Genomic DNA, 26019 nt, shown 5'->3' on the forward strand with positions numbered 1-26019 from the left:
AACATAAAATTAAAAATTATAAATGAGTAAACGTTAGAATATACTTTATTTCAAAATAATGCACATTCTTAAATGTAACTATCAAAAGATAATTATAACGAACTCGAATTCTCATTAAAAATTGGTAAAAAGAACATTAAAGTGACCACAGCACGTAACGAAGTAGATTCCAGATACTGGGCTTAGATAGTGTGGATAGGATAAAATTAATATGGAGGAAAATAAGAAAAGTTTTAAATTAAGCAGTAATATTAAAAAAATAAAATAAAAAACATTCACTCAGCTAAATTTATAATTGGCACCCAGGCACAAAAAAAAATAAAAAAAATATTTAAATAATTATTAATTGTTTACTTATTTTTATTTTTATTAAAATTAGAATGAAACTGAATTACAAATAATAATAGTGTGTAGTCGATTGTAAAATTTTAATAAATTATAATTTATTCCGAATAGGGTTTCTTATTTATCAAATCAAACGCATTAGTTATTATATAACGTACACGGAATATCTAGGTTTATATGATTTGTTCGGCATTCTTAACTCTTGCAAATTTATTTTACACAAATCATAATGTATTCCATTAGAATATAATATACGTTTTAATAGTTCAATGTAAACATCGCTAAATAAATGCGAAATAGAATATGTAACAGTGTGCTAAGTAAGGCGTATAAGTGTTAAAATATACCCAATTGTTTTTTATACAATAAATATAAAGAAGAAGATTATGCGATTTTTTCATACGAGTATAATGAACCAATCATAATTTGAGATGTAATGCACAAAACAAGAGCTAGACAACACGAAACGCATGGAACAATTAGATGAATATTATAGGTTAAATATACATATTTACACACACAACATATGCGTTGCATCAACAATGTTTGAAAACTATAAATCTGCAGCAGGAATCGCTTGTATACAAAATAGTATTACATTAATAGTTTATTACTGTTTTAACCTAAGCATTTTATCAGATGCTCAGATGCCGTAATAATAAATTTTCTAGCTGCCTTGTATACACCATAGACTTGATGATTTGATCTGTACTATTAACGAATGCGGCTTTTTAATGGCAGTGCACTCGCTAATAATTACGGCCGCTGTCCAGCTGATACCGTACAGTTCGCAACACCATACAATTACAGATCTTAACCAAGTAGTTAACATTTTCAATATCTTGATATTAGAATTTACTATCATGTATCACCATTAGATTAGGTACGATAAAAATACACATGGTTTATGATTATAATTTCTTAGTACATAGTTCCTATACTTTTGTATCTTTTTGTGGAAAATGTTATCTGAAAATGTTTAAGAGAATTCTTAACTGTTATGTACGATAATCCATAGGTACTCTGTTGTATATATAACTGATAAATAATAAAATCGAGTCAATGACGCATAAAACAATAATAATTATTTTAAAGTAATTATAGGTACTTATTAAGATGGCTCTTAGTTACAGCTGAGGAAAAAAAATTAATATTTTTGATTTATCATCCCCTCATTTTTTTTAATTATTTTAAGAAAGTGATTTGAGTTAAATTTGATCATGATTACTAGCCCACTTCACGTGCTTCAAGGAGGTCGAACAATTTTGAAATAGTGTCGGTATGTAGTTTTTTAAGTATAATCAATAAACTATTGAAGTTATAGTAAAATGTACGGAATTTATATATATTATTTTCTGAGAAAAATTTTGAAATATTTAATATTTTATTAATTTAAAAAAATTACTTTTTTTTACAGTCCTTTAAGTATATCAAAATAACAATGATATAACAAAATATGCTATAAAAGAATGATAAAAAATTTTATTTTCTAATAAAAGTTATTAAGTATAAACTATATGGATTGATATGTTAATATGTTAGCTCAATAGTTTCAATAATAATACACATCTTTGAAAAATTAATATAGTGAATTCAAGTAGTCAAATAATGATACAATGTATACATTGATATATAAAGGGCCATAAAGAGAAAAACCTGGGCTCGGGGGTATATCTTAATTTTTTCTGCAGTGTTCATTAAATTCTTATCATTAATTGTGTTTAATTTTTAATAATTTTTAGTCACTAATTTTCGGGCCCTCTCAAAAATTCCGTGTCCGGGGGGGGGGACATATCACCTCCCCCTTCTCGTAGGCCTGTTGATAATTATATAAATTAAAACGAGTAGGTACTATAAAAATAGATACTATCATAAAGTTAGCCATATTATAAATAACTTCATAAATACTATATGATATTATCAGCAGTATTGAATATAATATATTTTCCAAATTTATAAAATAATTAGAAATAATTTTAAAAATATTAATTATCAAATTTATATTCTCCTGGTATAATTTTATGCTATAAATTATCATATTAAATGAAATACTTATTTGTAAGATGTACCATTAACCACTTATTTATTTTATCTTATCATCTATATAGAGTGTAAGTTATACTAGACTGGTAAATTTTGATTAAAACTACATTAATTATTATACTATGAATAATATTAATCTAATTATGATATTAGATATCATATAATGTATAGTTACATTATATATATTACACAAATACCTTTTAATTTTTAACTTTTAATATTATTGTATTTTAACTCAAGTTTATATATTAATACATAGTTCATAGTACTCATTTGGTGACATATATACTAGTATATATACATATTTTTTTTTATTACCTACCTGTATTCGATATTTTTACAAAGTTATATTTTAAAATTTTAACTAGGTACTTACGCAATCCATCAGATAGAAATAATATATTAGCAAAAGCTCACTCACCTGAAACAAGCAAACAAACAACTTTATTGTATGTAAATAATAAATATAGGTCAATTATATTTTATTAACAATAATGTGATATAAAAGTGATGGTGCAAAACGTATATACGGTAAAAATATAAATTATAATGAATTTATACTACCTAATGAAAGGATTGCAAATAAAGAAATAAAGTATGAATATACAATTTAACTTCATAACTTTATTGAACATATATTAATTTTTTTCTCTTATTAACTTGTATTTAAAAATAATACGACAATGTAACAGTAATGATAATAAATAGTTGGACATTTATTTAATTTTTTTTTTTTAATTTAAATAAAAAATAACCTGCAAATGTAACAATTATAACGAAAAAAAAAGTTAAAAAAATAGATAATATTCTTATTATAAAACCTATACGAACTATAATAAAATAAAATGCAATATATTTTCATAACAAACACAATCGATAACCCAAATGTATCCTAACCTAAACTATAACTTGTTGACTATTTTAATTATTAAAAAGTTAATTTTTTTGTTTTTATTTATAGAAAATAATCTAAATTTATTTTTATTATTCATTTGTTTCCTTATAAATGTTTTATAATTTTAATAAAATCACAAGATATTTATCTTTATCGCATACATTGAACATAGATAAATTAAATAATTATTTTAATATAATATCTCTATTTTAATATTTTAAAACAAAATAAAATTATTATTATAATTTCTGGCAAGATTTAAGGAATGATTCTTGGAAATAGTAAAAAGAAGTAAATTTTATTATAAAAATTATCGACTTCATGTCACAATATTAAACTTTAAAAGAAAATTCAAAATATAATTATAAGAATATAACCGAAGGTAGGTAAATTTGTGTAGAAAACTTACAATAAATAATGCAGTTAATCTTAAGTATGTAGTGTTTCTCAGCAGTTTCACAAAAATCATTGTCATTTTTATTTGATAGATACATATTACATTAGATATATTAGATACAAATTTTACATTGTTATTCATGTGTATCATACGTCGATCAACAGTGTATGAAAATGAAAAAAAAAATTCAAGTAGTATATTACATTTTAAAAAAAACTCATTGTTAAAAATGTAATATGTTATTTTGTATAAGAAAGAGAGTGTGTGGGGCTCAGCTTTTTAGTACACTTTTATATCACACTCCTATTAAAAAATCCTGAGAACGCCTCTGCACATATGATTATAATTGATTATGACTGATATTGATTTTTTATTTTTGTTAATGTTGCAATGCTTAAATTATATTTAAAATCAAAAAGATTATAACTCGTGTTATTTTTGAATTATTGTACCATATATTATTTATTAATTAGTATATTAAACTGTTATTATAAATATTATTGTAAATGGAGTTGATTCCGTAATAAAGAATATAATTATTATTATAAAAATGATATAATTCATGATATATTAATATCAAAAGCATACCCTTTAAGTCTTGTAATGTTTAATATTTTTATTGTAATATACTAGAATGTAATTTCTTGTGTTCTTTGATGCATTTCAAATATTTCAACAAGATTACATTACATAATGTAAAAATATCTATATATATATAATTCAAACAACATTTTAAAATGCATTTATGTTTAAACTATAAAAACAACCAGGACACATAGGTACGTTTAGAATTTATCGTATTATTTATTGATTAACAAACTATATCCTACTATTATAACGTTCTTTAGTTATATTCAAATACTGACCAGTCTATCACAGAATGTTAATAATGATTAATTGTCATTTTTCCTTTTAGAAATTGTCGCTGGACGCATAAATAATATACATATTGTTATAAACGTATTTTTGTGTTTTTTGAACACCGATATAAACACGACGTTCCATTAGCCTGTAAACTTTTAATGGAGGCTCGATGTAAAACCTTTAATACCTCATTACCGTTACCGCGTGATATTAAATATACACGACGAAGTAATACCTACCATAGCTCCACGCCACACAGGTTTGGTTAAGAGACTCGATTAAAACCTCTTATGGCTACAGCATGAAAGCAAAATCAAACTACGGCGATATACATACGTGTAAACATTATATACATCAAATTATGTCATCATGCCCAAATGTATGAATTCACGATACGATAGATATATACTACTCGTATATATACATCCGCGTTTTATCAATGAAACATGTTCGACGTTCATTCGCTTACGAAACTTGTCAACCCGGTGCATATACATACATTTAATACATCCGTCACTGTTTTCAATGCATGTAATTATCGCGTTCATCACATATACTCACCTCGGGTGCACGTAAACGAATATAATTTGATTATAAATAAGTATGTGTACCGGTTCAGTAAGGTGTATAAATATTATGTTGATAAAAACATTTTATTCGTGATCAATAATTGTCACGTAATCTCCGTTCGCTTAACCCGTTGGCCATGCATGAGAGTTTTTATTGAAAATGCAGAGAACTTTAAGAACACTGAGAAAATTACTTCCCAATATTAATTTCCGTTATTTTGAAATGCCAATCGCATTTTTAATTTCATTGATAAACAAGACTAATAACAGCGTGGTACCGTTATAATTTACTTCGATAAAAAAACATAAAAATATAGTCACATGACTTGACGAGAAATTCAGATGACCATAGACTAAATAGTTTGAAAATTTTGTTCTTACATTGTTCGTCTGTTCACTGTGTTCGTAAACATGATGCACAATCCGTCTGAAATGTAGGGACGATTTAGATTTCTATGTTCCCTGTGTTTGTGAACACTCTTTGCGAACCCCAGTATTAAGGCAATTGCCAGTCTGAATGAATTAGTTACAGAATGTGGTTACTTATTGCAAGTGTTGTTTTGTACAGTTGTTTTAATAATAAACCTATTTAAATTAAAATTCGCAGTAATCAAATTTTAATTTATTCATTATGTTCATTTAAGTAAATATTCGTCTGCAAACTGAACGAACCGTAGTCCACAAACTCAACAAACATGGAGAAATTTGAAAAACCACCTAAATTTATAAAAGTACTCCTTTGATGTACTTTCTCGCCAGCGAACAACACAAACATCATGAACATGGTATTCGATGTGTTAGGGTTTTTAGGAAAATTCGTCTGCACTGTTACATTCGGTCGTGTTCTTGATTATCGAGTTCATTATGTTTGCGTATAGTCCGAACGCACTTTCAGACGAATACTATAAAAGTAACATACGCATACATACGTCGCAACTATATGCTTATATGGTGATATAATTTTCAAAATGTTCGTAATTATTGAACCATTAATTTTGAATTGCAGTCCGCCCTTGTTTATAAGGGTATATTTTTATTAACTTTATATTCAAATAATTTTTTTTCGATATCATGTAACTTTAAATTCTGTTTTTTATCTCCCAAAACTCTGGAAGTCCTTTTTCTTCTAGTTTAGTCTTATTAAATCTCATTCTCTGTACTCATCAATAAACTTAGTAAGAGCAATGAGTAATATTCCAAATGTACATATATAAGCTGGTATTTGAACCTTGTATACGTATACTAACAATATTAACTTCTTGCTGTACAGAGTACCAAATACACAAACTTATAAGAAATTCATTCAATTCAAACATTGAAGGTCCCGTGAATAGTCCCGTGAAGGTCCCATAAAGCTTGCCTAGCTCTTCTGCCAACCTTGTTTATACAATACTTGTTTCTGCATATACTTAAATTATAATATACTGTAAATATAATATATAAAACTATTAGAGAATAAAAATTGAAAAAAAAAAAAACCATTAGAGTTTCAACATTTTATTTTATTTTTATTTTTTAACTATTATTTATTAATACTATATGAAATAGACATATAACTTGATGTTTATCAACTTTAAAGTAACTATATATTAAAATGAAGTACTAAATAAGATAAAGGGTGTATGTAAAAGTATTTAAAGCAATATTTAAATGCAATGTTGCACAAAAGTAACTAAAAATTTATCTAGATAAAGATAAAAGATAAAACAATATTTATTTGAATAAAAAAAGATAAATATTTTTTTATTTAATTATTTATACTTTTTTTACATAAATTTATACTTAAAAAATTAAATTAAATTAAAATTTAACTTAACTTTGATTTAATAGGTACATCAATATAAATAATGAATAAAATATATTTATATTATATACAATTATATATGGGAAGTAAGTAATAAATAATAAGAAGAACTTAAAAAAAAATACATTCTTTGTAGGTATATAATGGTTTTAGAAAACAATTCATTACAATTTATATAATACTTATTGTATAGTAATATTTATGGTTAAAATAATAAAAAGTTAATTCAACCATCATATGTATTATTTAATTATCTATCTTAGGAATCAAATATTGTAAAAGTCACTATAAAGAATCAATTGAATAGTTTTTATTAAATATCTAAACAATTTTTAAAAATTATACTTATAGGCATATTTTAAATAGTATAACTGAACATATATTGCAGTTACACAACTTTTAAATTAATAGTAATTCATTGTAAAGTTAATAATTTAATAATATTATTAAAGTTTCCATTAATTTGAAATTGTTATTAGTTAAGAGCAGATTTAATTGATATTGCAACTTTATATTGATACCCAGTAAATCAAATTTAAACAAATATGTATACGAATCAGATTAATTACAGTCTTCCTATTTAATTTAATAATGCGATTTTTTGAAATTTTCAAAGATTTTGCAATTTTTTACAATTATTGCAATTTTTATATACTTCACGTGATAAAATATACAAATTATTATATCCAAAGTGATTTTCCAAAAAAAAAATATAACAACGACGTAAATTTTTACATGTAGTTAAATGGTAGTTTAGGATTTTTAAAATTATATTTATCTGAGTTATCTATAAAACTTACAAGTTTAGAAGAATCAAATAGTCAATTACGAGTATAAACATATTTGGTATAAATACTAAATAAATAAATAAATACTAAATAAGTATTAACTAAATAAAAATATTTAGTATAAATATTTCTATAAATATTCCCGGTCCCAATGGAAAAATAGTTAAATATAAATTAAAATATGTCTTAGTAAAAAATGAAGGATATAAAACTATTAAAACTTACTCTGAGATTAATCAAAATGTTTATTTAGATATAACACTCAATTTTTTAAGCTATTTTAAATATGCATCGATAACAAGTATCGACGTTGAACGTACTTTTTCATTATATAAACATATTTTAAGTAACATACGATACAATTTTCAAGAACACAATTTAGAGATATATATAATTATAAATTTTAATTCAGAAAAATTATATGTTTTGTAAATATTATATTAATGTCTATAATATTATTTAAGTAATTAATGATTATATATTTAATATGATTTTACTATGTAATTTTAATGTATTTCATTGCAATTTTAACATATTTATACTGCAATTTTAATATATTTTTATTGCAATTATATCTGACCTTTAGTTATTAGTTTTTTAAATTTCAAGTTTAATTTTTTTAATTTTTTAAAAAATATACTTGTATCTATTTATCAAGCTAAATCACGTTAAATAACTCAAGAACTCATCAGATAACTAATTTTGTTTACTATCAAATTTATTTAGATAATGCTCAACACTGGTGAAAAGCAACCACACCAATATGCAACAACATCAGATACATATCGCAACATAATTATTGTAAATGTTATGCTTCAAATGATATTACAATTATAGATAAACAATTAAATACTATGTATTTATAGAAATATCAAAAAGCTTTTCGAGCCATATTAGATCACTTTTGCGGGAAAAGTTTTCTATTTATATTGAAACTTGTTTTCGACTAACAATTAGTGTTTGGTGAAATGCCAATCGTACTGCTATACATACTTATACTTTCAACACTTTGTTTGCTGAAGTATTAACACGATATGCTATATAATATATAATTCAAACAATATTAACGTCACATTTGAAATGTTATGAATCCAAAATCATTAACGATGATTGATACATATCAATAAATAAGTAATAAATTCAACTTTAACACATATCTACATAAACATAATAAAAACCCATAATTATTAATTACTAAACAATTTATTTTGTAATTTTATTTCATAATTGGTCGAGGAAAACTTATAATTCAAACAAGAAAAACAAAATATGTAATTAAACCATACAATTATAAGTTATAATATGATATCCACAACGCATATAATATTAGAGCACGTAAATAAAAACCCACAAATCTAATAAACTATTATACTATTACTTTATTAACTAATATTATACATCCCTAAATTATGTACACCCGTTATTGTATTTTTTTTTCATTTACAAACAATTAATGTTAACTAATGACTTTCAGTTAACTACTTAAGCATAGCTATCTACTATTACTAGTACATTTCGATTTTATTTTTTTTTTATTTAAATATTTTTCTGTAGAAAATTAATAATATAATAATTTCTACTACTTTATTTTAAGGTACAATTAACAAAAAATCTATTTGTTAAAATGTCTATATCATAAGGCTAAATTTATTATAATTATAATATAATTTGAATTTTGTATTTAAATGAAATTAATTAATGAAAATCATAGTTATAATTTTTATAAATAATAAATTGTAATATTTCCATTTAATATTCAATTTTCAAAATATTTCTTACCGTTCAAACATAATTCTGTTACAGTAAAATGTGTTAAAATAAAAATTTTATATCGTAATAGCTTACACCATAACAAAAAATTAATTTCATAAGACATAATAAGATTGAAAACAATAAATCATGAAGTATTGTTCTCTAAATAAATACACCGTGCAGATTAATCTTACTGTAATAAACAATATTTTAACATACAGGATGAAATATTGTTGGAAAAGGAACATTCTATTATTTTGTTTAGGAGTTACTGAAACAGAATTTATATATAAAAACAGTATACTACTTCTCGAACAGAAGCAGAATCGTCTTTGGCTATGCAAGTGAGCACACAGGGTTGAGAGGCTCTTTAAAAAGCAAAAATACGATTATTGTTTCGGGCATGGCCGGTTTCCGCCAAAACTGTACATTTCCCTTTCCGCCAAATTATAAATTGGTTGATTATTTCTCTCCCTAAAATCATACTATTTTCATTTCGTCAAAAGAAAAAAGTTAGTCTAGTATTTGAATAAAATATTAAAATATTATATCTAAATTTTAAATTGGCTTAATAAATTACATATAATTAGGTACATATAAAAAAAAAGATACAAGATTTCAATAACTTTTTTTTATTTTAGATAAATTAATATTATTTCATACAGATAAATGTTATACATTAGTTCGGTGACCCTGGGCTCGTACCTTGCGTGTCCTTAGGGTAAAAACGCCATTGCTATAGAACAGGGATGGGCAACTCAAAGTTACTAGAGGTCCAATTTTTATAAAATTAAAATCTAGTGGGCTAGAGCATAAAAAAAAAGTCATTGAAAATATGAATTTTAACTAGCATTTATATACACGGAAATAATAAATTCAACACACACGACAGCACGATACGAATGATACAAAGAAACTGATATAGTTAAATAGTTCGATACGAACAGCTATGGTTGAAAGTTATACTTATATATAAATATGACATTTAGACATTTAACGATGTTTAATACTATATAACAATTAATATTTCAATAAGTCAGAGTATAGACGATAAACTTTAAAATTGTTTGGTGCAATTTTAAAATAAAATACGGGCCAAATAAAAAAAAGCTCGCGTGCCGCCAGTTGTCCACCCCTGATATAGAGGTTCAAAGCACTTATTTCAAGTAAATATAAAGCATAGAGAAAATAAATACGTCCATACTCGATGTAATTCAACTTATGTTTTAACTTCTCGGGCAAGTTACATGATATAATTTCAATAAAACAGATTAATGTGATATTAATCAAGTCTGCTATATTAAGGAATTTATCTTTAAAAATGACATATAGTATGTTTAGAACTTTTTTAGAAAATGAGACGTACTCGTATATAAAAAATTATTCCATTTTAATTTTAATATATTCACATTCATGAATCAGTTTATTTTGTCTTGTAATATTTATACAATACATAATAAATTTTTTTAGAAAAAATATGAACTATTTATTTTTAAGTCTTACAAGTTATAATAATATTAAAGACAAAAACATGTCAATGTTATAAACTACATAACTGAAAATATTCAAAACATAAAATCTCTATTTAAAGAAAAATCCAACAACAATTAAAAAATATATCAACAAAATTCTATTTTAATTTACATTTACAAAACTGAATGGTAATTAATAATATTATTTTAGCTTTTTGCGAAGATATAAAATTATATGCTGTTGGTCTAATTGTCACAGGAAAATTTAATTTCAGATTTCATAAAAAGATTCGAAAGCAAAGTGACCATGAAATATAAATATTTATTTTTATAACATTTATGTATTCAAACTTAGTCCTAAAAAACACGAATTACTACAGCCAAATTAAAATACTTGTCTTGATTCCACAAACATTTAATGATATCAGTCAAGTTAGATAATATATCTGCAGAGTAAAACGCACACAAAAAACAAGTGAACGGCAGGATAAGAAGTTACACGTATGTATGGTTGCCATGGTAATCAAAAGCGCTGACGTCACATCTGTCGAAAGTCACCTTCCCCTGAGCTCTCCCTGCAATACCATAGCCCATTCACCTCCCATATACACCCGTACATAACTGGTATTCTACTCTCGTTACATCACAATTTCTAGTTTAAGCCCAAAGTACACTTGTTATGTTTTAAATTCTGAATGAACCAGCAATCTATTCTTATTGTATCCACAATGCTCTACATACTCTATAATACCACGACGGACAGTGGGTTCAATCATTTTCAAAGTTTGTATGACACTATACATACAGCGATAGCACTATGTATTTGTAAATGTGAGTGTGTGTGCGTTTGTGTGTGTGTGCGCGCGCGTGTATGTGTTGAGTTGTCAACGAAATCTATAAAACTTACGGTCATCACCCTGGCCTTCACTATAATTTCACCTTTAAGTTAACGTGAATATAAGACCAATTCCATTTCGCCCGTGTCAGTCATTCCAACCGACAAATCCCATAAATAATCAAAACTTGTGACGTTTTTAAAGGCTACTCGGGGGTAAAAGTTGAAAATCCAGTCAACCATACGACATCGACGCCAATTTCATCAAAGCAATATAAAATATTGTGATTTGTGCTTAATTTATATTTTGGAAATAATAGATTATAAAGTTTTATTTTTATATAATCATCGTTAAAATCTACGTTATGTTAATACAAAGCAAATAAAAAATTTTAATAATATATGCATGTAATTATTTATCAAAATCATGTTCTATTAAAATAAGTATTGTGTTTAACATACTAAACACATTTATTCAATTTCATCTCTCTTCCCTATAAGTGAAAGGGTAATTTAAAGAATAAATATTAAACATGTTTAAAGTTTAAAATGTAATACGTGTATTAGTTTTTTAATCTTAAATTTACATTTAATTCAATATTAAATCAATTATTTTTACATTAATATTTATTTAAAAATTAATAAAACAATACTCTAATAAATTAATGAAAGTAATAATTTTTTATAATATATACAAGACTTTTCTTAATTTTAAATAAAAACATGATATTAAATAAACCATTTTTATTTTTAAAAATTACATTTTAATACATTAATAATAACAATAATAAATTCATGTTAACATTTCACATTGCAATAACAAAATAACAATAAAAATATTTACTCGAATCAGAAAAATATAATGTGTAATAACTTTTTTATACGACATAATAACATCAACATCTATAATATATAATATATTTTTAATATCAATGAAAGTATTACAATTGTAATTTTTTTTTTTAATCCTGACCTTACAAGTGTTTATGTGTTTATAAATTTAAGCTTTTACCTTGATTGTTTCATACTCAAATAACCCACGTATTTACATAAATTTCTCCAACCAAATAACTAAATACAATATATTTATATGTGTGCCGACATATATCTCTAAGAAACTAGATTTTCATCGTTTACTTCAACGACGACATAATACCACAACAAATTAGATTCCAAAGCAGACATACGGATTCAACTTTTTTCTATAAAGCCAAACATCAAATTACTAGTAAACAAAAAAAAATAAATAATGGTGTAAACACTATAATGTAAACATTTTTATATTTTTATATTTTAATTTTTTTTTTTTTTATGAATATACTAGCAAATATTCATACAATTGAATGTTTTTTTTTTTTTTAATTGAATAAAATATTTGGTTTTATACGCATTAAAATTAGCATTCTTAGTTCTTGGGGTTCCGTGAAATTTTTTAGCAACACAAAGGCTCCACAAGCAAAAAATGTTGAGGTCTGTTGTTTCTTACTGTTCTCAAAATGATGTTGACATATTATTGAACTAGAAATATTTATAAAAATAATAACTCTTAAATTTTTTTAAGTTAGACTACAAAATGTAAATATGTTTTACGAAAAATATAACCTCGGATATTGAAATGTCAATATTGCTGGAAATTATGACTATAGCTATTATAAAAGAAACTATTCATGGTTCAGTATTATAAAAGTTTGATAAAAAAAAACTTAAACAGCATATTATGTTTCTTCTAAAAGTAATAAAACTTAAACACTGATCTCAAGTGATAATTTACTATAACTTTTAGGTTTTCATGAACTGTTATTTTAAAAAATAATGGACCAAATAATGCATTCTACCAATGTTATTCTATATTAAGCAATGAATACCACGTATTCTAAACACACCCTAATACAGTGTGGTTATATAACGTTGATTGCCTCGATCATTTTTTTTTTCATCCTGATGGAATTTCGATGTAAGTGTCGAAACCAATTCGCATAATACACTACACTATCGTATTATAGAGTAAAGTTTTTGCCTCGCTAAGAGTTCAAAAACCGAGACATGTCACATCGAAAAAATATATTTATATACTCACATAATATTTTTATGTGCACGTTATGCATGTATATGTGCATTGCATAAAATAAGAATTTCAAGAATTGATTGAACGAATAGTTCATGCAATGGCGTTTCAAGCAATCGCATAAACTCAGCCATTTTTTTATCTACTAGTATTTCATCAACTCGTATGATGAGTAAATTACTGGTATGGTCGTTCAAATATATTTTAACTAGGTACTTTGAGACACAGTACATTTTCAAACTAAACAGCTCGTAAATTGTATCGGAGACATTTTTCAAACGACACGGCGATGTTAAAAATTGTTTGGACTAGTAGAGTTCGAGATAATTTTATGGGAAATTGAACCATATGGCTATATATAGTTTTAAAACTGTTTTCCTTAAACCAATGTAACACGTGATAAGTTTAAAAACTCTATGCATGCATATACTAGTATACTCGTATTTGTAAGTTTTATTATGATACATTGATTGATTTTATTCTCACATCAGAGTAACTTTATGCTAAGTAATTTGGTACTTTCAATAAAATATTTATCACCAGCAGAATGACCCTAATTCTATTTCTGTTTATTTCAAACAAAGAATGAGATCAATTTCTTGTGCATGTTAAAAAAAGCCGATATATTATGTAAATATAAAGAATTATATTTATAATATCAGTCTCAATATATATATACATATATATTAGTTCACGGGTATGTGGTGTATGGGAATTTTTCGCAAAGGGTTTATTTTTTTTTGTAATGTGAATGACAACAACATTTTTCAAAGAATCGAACAATTGTTAAATTTGTTATATGGTGGACTTATGGCAGGATGACATAGCGGAAACAATATAAAAACAACTTTCGATGATTATACGCAAAGCACGTGTACGAAGTACGAATTACCACAACCACGCTCGTGCTCGTATAAAAATACACATCATACACATAAGAAATAGTATTTTCTAATATTTTCAACAATTCTAATCATATAATATAAAAAAAAATTAAAATTAAATCATATTTTTTAAACATTTTAATACCCAAGTCCAAACAACGAAAACTGTATTATGAACAAATATAATTGCATATTTAACTACATTTCATGATTAATTGGATTTTGATAATTTCAATTATCTTAATATGTTATAATAGTAGTTATATATATTAATTCTATGGTAAATAATTGTTTGAATCATTGAACTCAAAAAAATTTAATTATAATCCTGGATAATGAAAAATAGAATAAATTAAAATATGAGTCGTCAACTTTTTTTCAACTACTACTATACCAGGGACCACTGCCTCTACAATCTAGTATTTACTAACATTTTCTTAAACTAAATATATTGGAACATGAAAATAATACATAAAAAAAAATAAAAATATTTTAATGAAATAAATTTTAAAAAAATTATATGTGTTTTGGTAAAAAAAAAACGATTTTTTTTTAAAAAAAAATACTTCCGTTAAAAATAAAATGATAAGTATATTACAATTAAAAATTAAGATCATAGAAGATAACGTCTGTCTCTAAGTTGAACACTGTTTTTAACAAATTCAAATAGTTTTCGATTGGTAATAGCTAAGAATAAATTGATTGAATTTCATCTCATTATTATCTCTTTTAATCTTGTTATAATGTAACCATTTCATAGCATCGATGAGTTTCTGACATCCAACCATAAAAATGTTTCTAAGTAAGTACATTAAAATTGGTATTCTTATGTGAGAATACATGCATCATAGGTTGAAAATCGATATAAATAATGATAACGATCGACAGTATGAAGATTGACGAGTATTTGCTTTTGTTTTGTAAAAAGAAAAATCAATGCTTATAAAACCCCATAATCCTTTTTCTTTCCATTCCCAAACGTGTGCAGGTGAAAATGTTTAGATTACTTTACACAATTCTAGCTTTTCGTGTCATGTGCTAGAAATGACCAAAAAACCATTAAAGCTGAACTATATATACTTAATATCTTAAACATCAAGACGTGGGTAAACACACAGGACAGAAAAAATCCCTGGCTAGAGCTAGTGTTGCATAAGTCCAAGGCTTATAAAAAGTCATAGAAAAATTACAATACAAGATAAAGTTTTAACAGGTTATGATTAAAATTGATAAATAATGCATTTAAAAAAATATAAAGATTACAATAAGAAAATTTTAGTTCTAGGCACCACATATACTATTGGTCAAACCATTTCGATAGATCTACAACTAATTTTAATGACGAATTAATAATTAAAATTTTTTTGAGAAAATCACCTAAAATGATTTAATTTTTCAGTTATAAGCAATTGAACACTTAATGCATTAAAAATAGAGATTAGTTAATCAAGATTTTATTTGTTATTTAATATAATAATAAATTAATTGTGATAAAATATACATTTATTTGAAATCGTTACACCTCCAGTGCACATTGCCCACAAAAAAATCCTTGGATTTACCCAATCCCCATTCTGTGGCTGTTACACTCAAACAAGATAAATGTATTATGTATGAATATTATTACATATTATTACCTTTTAATTTTGATTGTTACGTTAAAAACAATATTACATGTGTATGACAAAGATAACAGTATCATTTTGTTCGATTATAGTACATATACCTACTATGAATCGATTACGGTATGTACGATTTCAGATAATAAGCAATCTCAGTTCATCGATTGATTAATTAATTATCTAATAGCAGTTGATCAATCAATATACTGTAAATAAACGGATTGAATACTTAACTGTCTACACTTGACCAATTAATTCATTATAACTACATTATTGGTAAGTTGATTAATTGTTGTAATTTGATCAATTAGTTATCAAAATTGAATTAGAATTAACCGACCTATCATACTATTTGGCAATGGAATGAAAGGCTAGTAGAAACTAAATGTTAGCTTAAGTAAATAGTGAGGAAGTGAATGGCATTTTATGTGGTACTCGAAATCGGACAATATAAAGAGTGTGCAACAATAAAATAGGTAAATGAGTACAATTCATTTTTATTTTATTAATTAAATATTCCTTTTCGTAATGGTATGTAATTTTTTACTAACTTATAATTCTATTTTACTCGTGATTTTAGGCAAAGAACACTAATCGTAATATTTCAGTCTCTGTAAAACAGGCTTAGATACTTTATAAATTCAGATAATTTTAAGTAACTTCATTTTCTACAAATCTATATACGACAAAAAAAAAAAAAAATTAAAATTCTTTATACGCGCCAACATGTACAACACTCAGTCACCGCGCGAGATCAAAGAAATCCTCAACGAAAAATAAACTCCAATAAGTTCAACTTAAAATGCAATACTATTAACAAACTCTAGATTAACAAACATGAATATTATATTTTAAACACAAAAATATATATTATAATATAATTATATAATTATATATTATTATAAATTATTATAAATTAACAAATCAGTCTATAAAATATTAATATATTTAAAAACGATGGTTAATAACCTTAATTGTTAAAGCTTATAGTAAAAAAAAATTATCACATGTAGCTACTCTAACAAAAATATGTGCAAATCCATTGTAATTCGTAAAGGCGTCTAGGGAGCTTATTTCAGGTGCGTACACAAGAAGGGGGCTTAGGGGTCTAACCGCGCTCTTCCCGAAATTCAAGAAAATTATTAAACATATTTGTACAGACTAAAATTTGCTTATAGAATATATAAGTATGAAAATGTATAACCTAGCCTCTCCTCATATATTTGTTGATGTACGCAGTTTGCTTATTTGATTATTTCAAAAATAAATGGGAGGTCAATCAATATACATGTTAATATACACAATACAATTAATCATACATATATATATATATATATACAATATAATCTCGACCCGATACGTCAAATAATCCAACAATATTTTTTCTTAGAATGTTGTCTTAAAAGCATCATTTTAAATAAAAAATGATGCTTTTAAATAAAAAATAAAAAAAAAAGATTATTATTTTATTTTTTTTAAATCTGTTCCTCAAAAGATGAATTCACCAAATTGCATAAATTTTTGTGCATATATTATTTAATTATTTATAAGTTTTAATAAAACAAATTAAGGATTCTCAATGAATAAAAATGCGTTTTGATGTGAAGCTCCGTTAATCCGTCGTTTTCGTAAATCCGACAGTCCTATGGTTTAATGTTTGTCGGATTATCGAAAGTCTACTGTGTATATATATACCAGTATGTATCTCATATGAATGTGTTGCACGCATATAAACTACGGATAATAATAATAATAATAATATTATTACGGCGCCGGCAACAATCAAATCGGTTAATTATCACACCGTGTACCCAGGTATAATACGTGCGTGCGATGGGACGAATTACCGGCGCACAAAGGCCAGCGGTGGCTGCAAATAATGCAGCCAATAACCGTTATGGTACGAACACACGTAATACAGTTAGTAACACAATATAGTACAGGTTTGAGATGGCGGTGGTCGTGTCTCGTGTCGATTAATCGTATTGGTCGTTATACGTGAACATGCCGTAGCTCATTATTGTATTTCAGGTCGAGCGTGCACACACGATTACCGTACAATGGAACTGGGCTGCCCAAGGGAACAATGGCGAGCGGACTTGTATTTTCTTCGGAAGTTGTGTACAACATTGGTTCTCGAAAATTGTTACTGGCGCAGAGCTTACGGTGCTCAAAATAAACACATTGAGCCCCAGGTACATGATTAGCCTCAAGTAACAACCAAGAATGCCAGTTTTGGACCACAATCATCATAGAAAACGATTTATTGATGATTTACTGCTTCTTAAGTTGTTTCTTTTTAATGCCCACGGATCAGTTGGTCGGATCTAGATTGACTCCTTTTTTTTTAAGACAAAAAAGGCACAAATGTTATCGAAACATGATCACCAACTTCTCGTTGTCGGCTTTGAAATAATTCATGTCTAAAGGAATCGATCTTAAAAAATTGTAATTTTAGCAACATGGAACACCTGCCACACTTTTTAAAAAATAATCACCTTATTGCGTGAGTGAATAGGGGTGGCCTCCGTGATCGTATGACCTTACGAAGTGTGACTTTTTCTTGCGAGGATACGTGAAATCACAAGTTTACGAAATCAACACATGAACTGCAATAGAATTTCAGAAGAAAAATCGACCGACTCGGCAGAGATGTCTGTAAAACAATGATCATGTATTTTAACTAACGCCCCACTTTTTGCCAAGAAATGGGAGATGGACACTCGATGGATATTATTAGAAATTATTAATTCGGAAGATCATACGTTATTATTAAAAATTAAAAAAAATTAAAATTTCAATAGTTTTTGACTGAGTTATTGCATTTTCAAAAAAAATACCGAAATACCTAATATCATTACGTGTAAAAACAATCAAATTTCAAGGCTATACACAATACCCACGGCACACTGAGTGTTAATAATAAAAATCGATTGTTGCAATGATCACTAAAGTCCGCACTCGCGATAGTACTCCACGACATCAGAAGATGCGTTAATTAAATGGTCGCGTACGAACACGCACAACGGCTAAGATATTTACAAAGGTTCAGGTAGAATCGTATAATTCATAAATCGCGACAAATTAATCTTCTTTGGGACTGTACGACGACTGGTATATCCATACATGTGCAAACGGGTGGTATAGGGTTTGCGCTAACTGCGGCTTCAAGTTTATTGTGGAAAATAACTCGGGATAGCTGTGCACACGGTTTGTTGCCTATGCTTCCGCAAGCATAATTAATAGGTCTTAAATAAAAGTTGAAAATGTTGATAGATTTGTTTATGATGAATAACAATTAATAATCGGCACTTGGCCGGTTTAGAATATATTCGAGTAACTTTATCAATTATAACATCATTATTTACGTTATGATTATAGACGTTATATCGTTTAATACCACACTGTATAAAAATATAAAACAATATTCCTATATAAACCTATATAAATGTAACAATATTTAACTACTCGTAATAATGATATCTGCATTTCATTTAATTCAGATGTATCTGGGGAGCAACTATAAATTACTCTCGTGGATCCTTGGGCTCCACAGATCATTTTTCGAAAACTACGGTTATACTGTGGTATCCAAAGCTGTTCAAGTCGAAGAATTTAAGAACCCTTGATTTAATAAAATTTAAATTATTTTGAGTAGATAAATTCGCAAAAAAAGTAAAATTGTTTAAAAATATCGATAAAAATCACTTAATCAATTTGATGTTGGTTTTACTTGTTTTTTTCGCATAGATTTCAATGCAATTATGTAAATTAATAGCTAAATAACTAAAAATTATCATGATTAGTAAACAAAAACCCCATCAATAAATATTTATAAGTCTTTTGTTTTTTGTACGCGGTTAATAATCATACTAAAGTATAAGACAATGCTATAAATAAGTATAATTTTATATAATTACTTTATAACATTTTATCATTCATCAATTACAGTGAATTTATTAATAAAAAATAAAAAAATAAAAAAATAAAAGAATAAAAAAAAAATAAACAAAACTTGTGAACCCAAAGCGACTGAAAATGTGTATTAATTTTGAACTTTGTTACTCGACAAAATTGACCAGACCATGATGGATTTACGTCACAGATACGTTACGCGCAATGCATTCTATTCATTATCCGAGGATGTTTGTAATTCAGCTAATATTAATAATATTTCATCGAAGACAATGGATATCATAAATTTAACTGCAAAGTACATTATTATTTGTACGTCGTCGGCGTCATTGTTACAATTCCTACGATTATTTTTATAGTTTAAATTTTTTACGTCTTTGTGATTTCGATTTTGGGATGTAACAACAGAAATACCGTTATGTAAATTTATGAAGAATTATAATGTCTAGACAGCTTATAATAATAGAATTTATCATGAATGTGTGTGTGTGTGTGTGTGTGTGTATATGAAAATTTTCTTTAGTCGTTTTTTAATAGAAAACAAGCACAAAAAACAGACATCACTCATTGGAAATTATGAAGAAATAATAACTAATTAATATTGATCATGATGACTTTATGGCCTACAATTAATATTCAATAATAGCACTGCATTCACAATTAAATAGAGCATACATAATTCATAATGTAGTTTTATGTATATTATTGCTTGAAGATTAGAATGTTAAAAACACCACAATCGAAACTAAAACCTTTGATTCACAACAATAAAAACAATACCTCTGTCGTTCATAAATGTATTTATATGGGTAGTCACGTATGAATGTTTAATAAAATACATGGATTTAATTTTATTCGTTGTATATTTACCTAATTATTATATCCATTCTTATTGAATAGTTAAGAACAAGAACTATCAACTACTTTCCTGGTCCATAAATACAAACGCCTAATTTTGTATTTTCGAATCGAAATCAATTTGAAATATAGGTATTAAGGAAAATAATTTTTTCTTATGAAATTTTAATAGAGAACAAAAAATAATAATGTAATATTTTTTTGACATTTCATATCTATTACAGGTTTCGTTTTCAGAAAGTTTATTTATTGATAATGTTTATTGGAAATGGAACCTGATATTGATTGGAAATATCAGTATATTTCCGAAACATGAATATATTAAAAAATGAAGTAGTAATTATACTACTTCAATCCATAATTTTTTTGACCAGCTTATAATAACATTTTCCTCCTATGTAATAGCTCTTTTTCGGACCACTAATCGAATATTATTTTCTAGAGTATAATATTTGAATAATTCACATATGAAAATAGGATATAATTAAAAATTTTAACGGAGCTATATAATCCTAATTAATCATTTTTTTTTTTCATATGATTTTTACAAGTTGATTTAACGTTTCAAACATTTTTTTAAAATTATAAATAATGCTATTCAGAAAATAGTGTTCTTCAGTTTATCTTACCATTTGAAAAATGCCTGTACCTTTAAGAAGTAAACGGTAAAATAGTTGCCAATTAAAACTACGTCCCTTGAAATTATTCTGAGTTTAGTTCAAATTTCACACTTAAGTACACCATGTATTGTCAAGCCGGATATTTATTAAAATGTTTTGACTTATTATTAAAAGTGAGTGTATTAAAATGAAAAGAACTATCTTCTTAAAAAAAAAAAAAAAAACATTTAACCTGTAGAGTACAAAAATAATATTCTCAAAAATATAATTTAAAAGTTAAATAGGTTTTGGTTGATATAAAACAAAAACCAGTAAAAAGATTTGAATAGAAAAAATGATTTTCTTACTTTTTCCGAACATAACTCAAAATCATAATAATTTTTTAATAATAAAAATATTTTTTGGGTATAAAGGAATATATTGAAAAAAAACTCCAGTTCAAGAAACTACCAGATATTTACAAACTTTAATTACTGAAACTTTTGCTATTATATTTCTGCTTTTTGCTTAGGTTTTTTTTTAAATAATATGAAATACAATAGTATTTCCATTTTAAATTTTTATAAAGGTGTGTATGCAAATATATATATTTTAAATAATATCTTGAGATTGAGCAAATTAATTATTACTGTATCATATGTTTTTGTGTACTTTCGTTTTTTCTGTTTCTGACGGTTGTTAAGCATACGTCATAAAAGTTTATTTTTAACTCTAAACGTAAAAAACCATTTAAATTTTGACAGATGATTTGAAGGTATTTTAGTAACTGTGTGTATAAAATCAAAGGAACCTAATGTAAAAAAATATTAATTTTTCTATCGACAAATCACTTACAGTACAGTTTAATTAGTGGTATCCACCAATTATACTCGTATTTTATAAATAAAATTATATTATACATAGTTTTCCAAATAATAGAGATAATACAGAGCCGCATTTAGGGGGGCACTGGTTATGATTGCCCCTGGCGCCAGTTTTTTTGGGAGTGCCAAAATTTTGTGGTCGGAAATTTGCTCATTTGTAAATTATTGAACTTTTAAAATTATTTTGAAATTATTATTTTTTTTTGTTTTTAATAACATTTTAATAACAGTATTATAAATTAATATTAATATATTTAATTTATTAATATATATTATTAATGTATTTATAGCAATATAGCTATCAGAGATCTAGAATATTATTAATATACCTAATATTAGTTCCCAAATCTGTTGTGATAATGTCAATAAATATAAGTTATTTATAATAATACGACGTATTATGTTATCGCGTGTGGTGTGCAGTGGCATGCCTACTACCAGGGGCGTTATTTGGGAGGGACAGACTATGGCAAATGCCCCACTCTGAAAAATTTTAATATGTCGGCAATTCGTTATCCGATGATCAAATTTTTATTTCCTATTTTTTACTCAGAAATCAGATAATATTTTCTTTTAAATACACGTTCACGATTTATTAAAAGTTGGGAAACACTGGTTCCTCTCCTGTTTATAACAATCGTTATTACGTTATTATATATTTCTATGTATGTGATCTTTATAAAACAGTTTTCGTGATATGTATAGTATACATTGTATACCATAAAAATTGAGCTCATTATCTATAAAAAACCGTTAAAATCGTTCCTATTTACCTCAAACTACGGTACATTATATCTGAGATACAATTTTATGTTTTTGTAAATAAGTTCTGTAAAGTACTAAATATACAAATAATAAAATTATAAGTATTTATTTAATTAGGTTTATATTATGATTCCATTGAACCTATTGATAGGTAACTTATAGCCTATAGGATAAGTAAATAAATTATAGTTTTACTATCTTTAATGTCCATAAATATTAAATATTTATATATATAGGTAACCATAATTTTTTAAATATTATGACGTTAGCAAATTTAATCAGTGGCCCCACCTTTTCAAAAGTTAAAATAACGCCCCAGCCTACTACACAAAAATAGCATTGATTTTAGAATATTTAAAATGTTTATGAGAATTTATCACCTATATTTTCCGTGGGTAGGCCCCTTTGAAGGGCGCCGATTTTTTTTTTTTTTGCCCCAGAGCGCAAAATATCTAAATAATACGACATTGAATACAGAATAAAACTTTATGCTAAAACAGAGACTTATTATAAACATATATATATATATATATGTGTAATATTTAAGTACCTTATATTTTTCCTGATATTGTACTTATTAATTATTATAAATACAAATAAATTACAATAAAACTGCAAAACTGAAATTAACCAAATGATAATAATGAACAATAAATGTCTACGGAATTCTTTAAAACTATTGATTTATTGTTAGTTTAAAATTATTGGTTTTACCTACTATTATTGGTATCTACACACCAATTCTTATAAGGCCAATACGTACTTGTTTAAAGTGTACTATCCGTAAATAACACGTTAAATATAAATATATACAATTTATCTTTTCAAAAATAAATGAAAATTGTGATTGCATATCGCATAACAGGTAGAAATGAAAAAATGTGTGATTAACAGTCGGATATATAGATTTATAAACTTCAATACAGGAGTATCAGGCTATACTCTATTAGTTTGGGTTTGAATAGGGAAATAATCGGAATTTTTTTGGAGAAAAGTTATAGGTGCAAAACTATTAAAAAAAAAGGTAAAGACATATGAGCAGATGTTCAACAACAGTATAACAATAGAAATGAGATACACAGACTAATAATATATAGGTAAAATCATTTCTGAGCGCATGTATTTATTTACCCATCTGGAGGCATGCTTGAACTTTCTGAAGATCCCAGCTTGACCAACGGTGTTTTTAAAAAAAAGGAGTGACCGAAAAAAATAAACGAAAAAAAAAATAATAATAATAACGAGTGATATAAAAGACCTTAGAGACACGACTGGTTCAACCCTAGGACATTTGCTTTCAAACTGCCAGGACGAATCCTTACATATTCTTTTTCTTATTGGATTATAATATATAACCCAACAAAGCCCTAGAAATGTGTTACCCTTCGACCACGATAACAGACAGAAGTGCGGGGTTCGCTGATTTCCAAAGTTAAATTTAGCATTATATGCGTATTTGACTTAGAGCAGAGAAAGACATTTTTTTTTTTTTTTTAGAATACCCATAATATCTAATGGGGTCACGTCAACAAAACCCTATTTGTCACCAGCAAGCACAAATTGTTTTATTTTAATACTACTATTATATAGGTGAAATTTTAGTTTAGTATAAGAACTTAACGTGTATCTACCTACCAAACAAGGAACCTATTTACCGAAAACACTTAAAAAGTATTGCAAAATTCTTCAAAATAAATTGTATGTGCCTTAATTAGGTACATAATTTTAGATTAACCAAAATAAAAGCATTATTATTAAATTAAAACTTAAGTACAAAACTTATACATCTCATAAAATATAAATTATTAGAATATTTCAATTGATATAAAATAAACTATTATACATAAATATAAATTATAAATTTTGGAACTTCATGAGATCTTTTAATACAATTTAAATTATATAAATTGTAAAGGTACCAACTTTATTAAAGATTAAGTAATTTATTTCTACATCAATAAATATAAAAAATTAAAAAAAAAACATACTATTGAAATATTTTATGGGTTTCTTTCTAACCATGTTCTTAAAAAATAACTTTAAAGCTCACTTCAAGTTTATAAATAAATAAAATAAATTTATCAAATAAATATGGTAAAAATGTTTACTTTTACTGAAGATAATATTTTTACCATAAGAATCAAATAAAATTTGGTTAATGCCAAATTTTCTTTATAGATTTGTAGTAAGATATATATAATATTTCAAATTATAATCAAACATTATGTATATTTCAACATTCAAAATGATCAACATTGTTATTTATTCAGTTATTATAAAACTGTTTTAAGTAAATAAGCACTATATTTTAACATGGATTTATATTACGTTACAAATTTAGTTTTTTTTATTTAATTAATTGAATAGTTGTAATTTAATTTAGCGTACAGGACATTTTCCTATTTACTTGTGTTTTAGGTATCCCTATATCTATCTATTTCCTTTGTTTAAATCAATGGTTCAAAACAATTTTAAGATATTAAGTATTACTTACTCTACTGCTTTACTACAGTGATATATAGACAACTGGATCATAAAACATAAAATTCTCATAAAAGTTCTGATATCCTATAAGACGATTGAATTCCCCTCGTGATTGAATAAATGTGAATTAAATATAAATGAATTAAATGACAACATAAACCCTTGGAATTGATAATTTT

The sequence above is a fragment of the Sipha flava genome, unplaced genomic scaffold, assembly GCF_003268045.1.
Source record: "Sipha flava isolate LNK unplaced genomic scaffold, YSA_version1 104_pilon_pilon, whole genome shotgun sequence".
Lineage (NCBI taxonomy): Eukaryota > Metazoa > Arthropoda > Insecta > Hemiptera > Aphididae > Sipha > Sipha flava.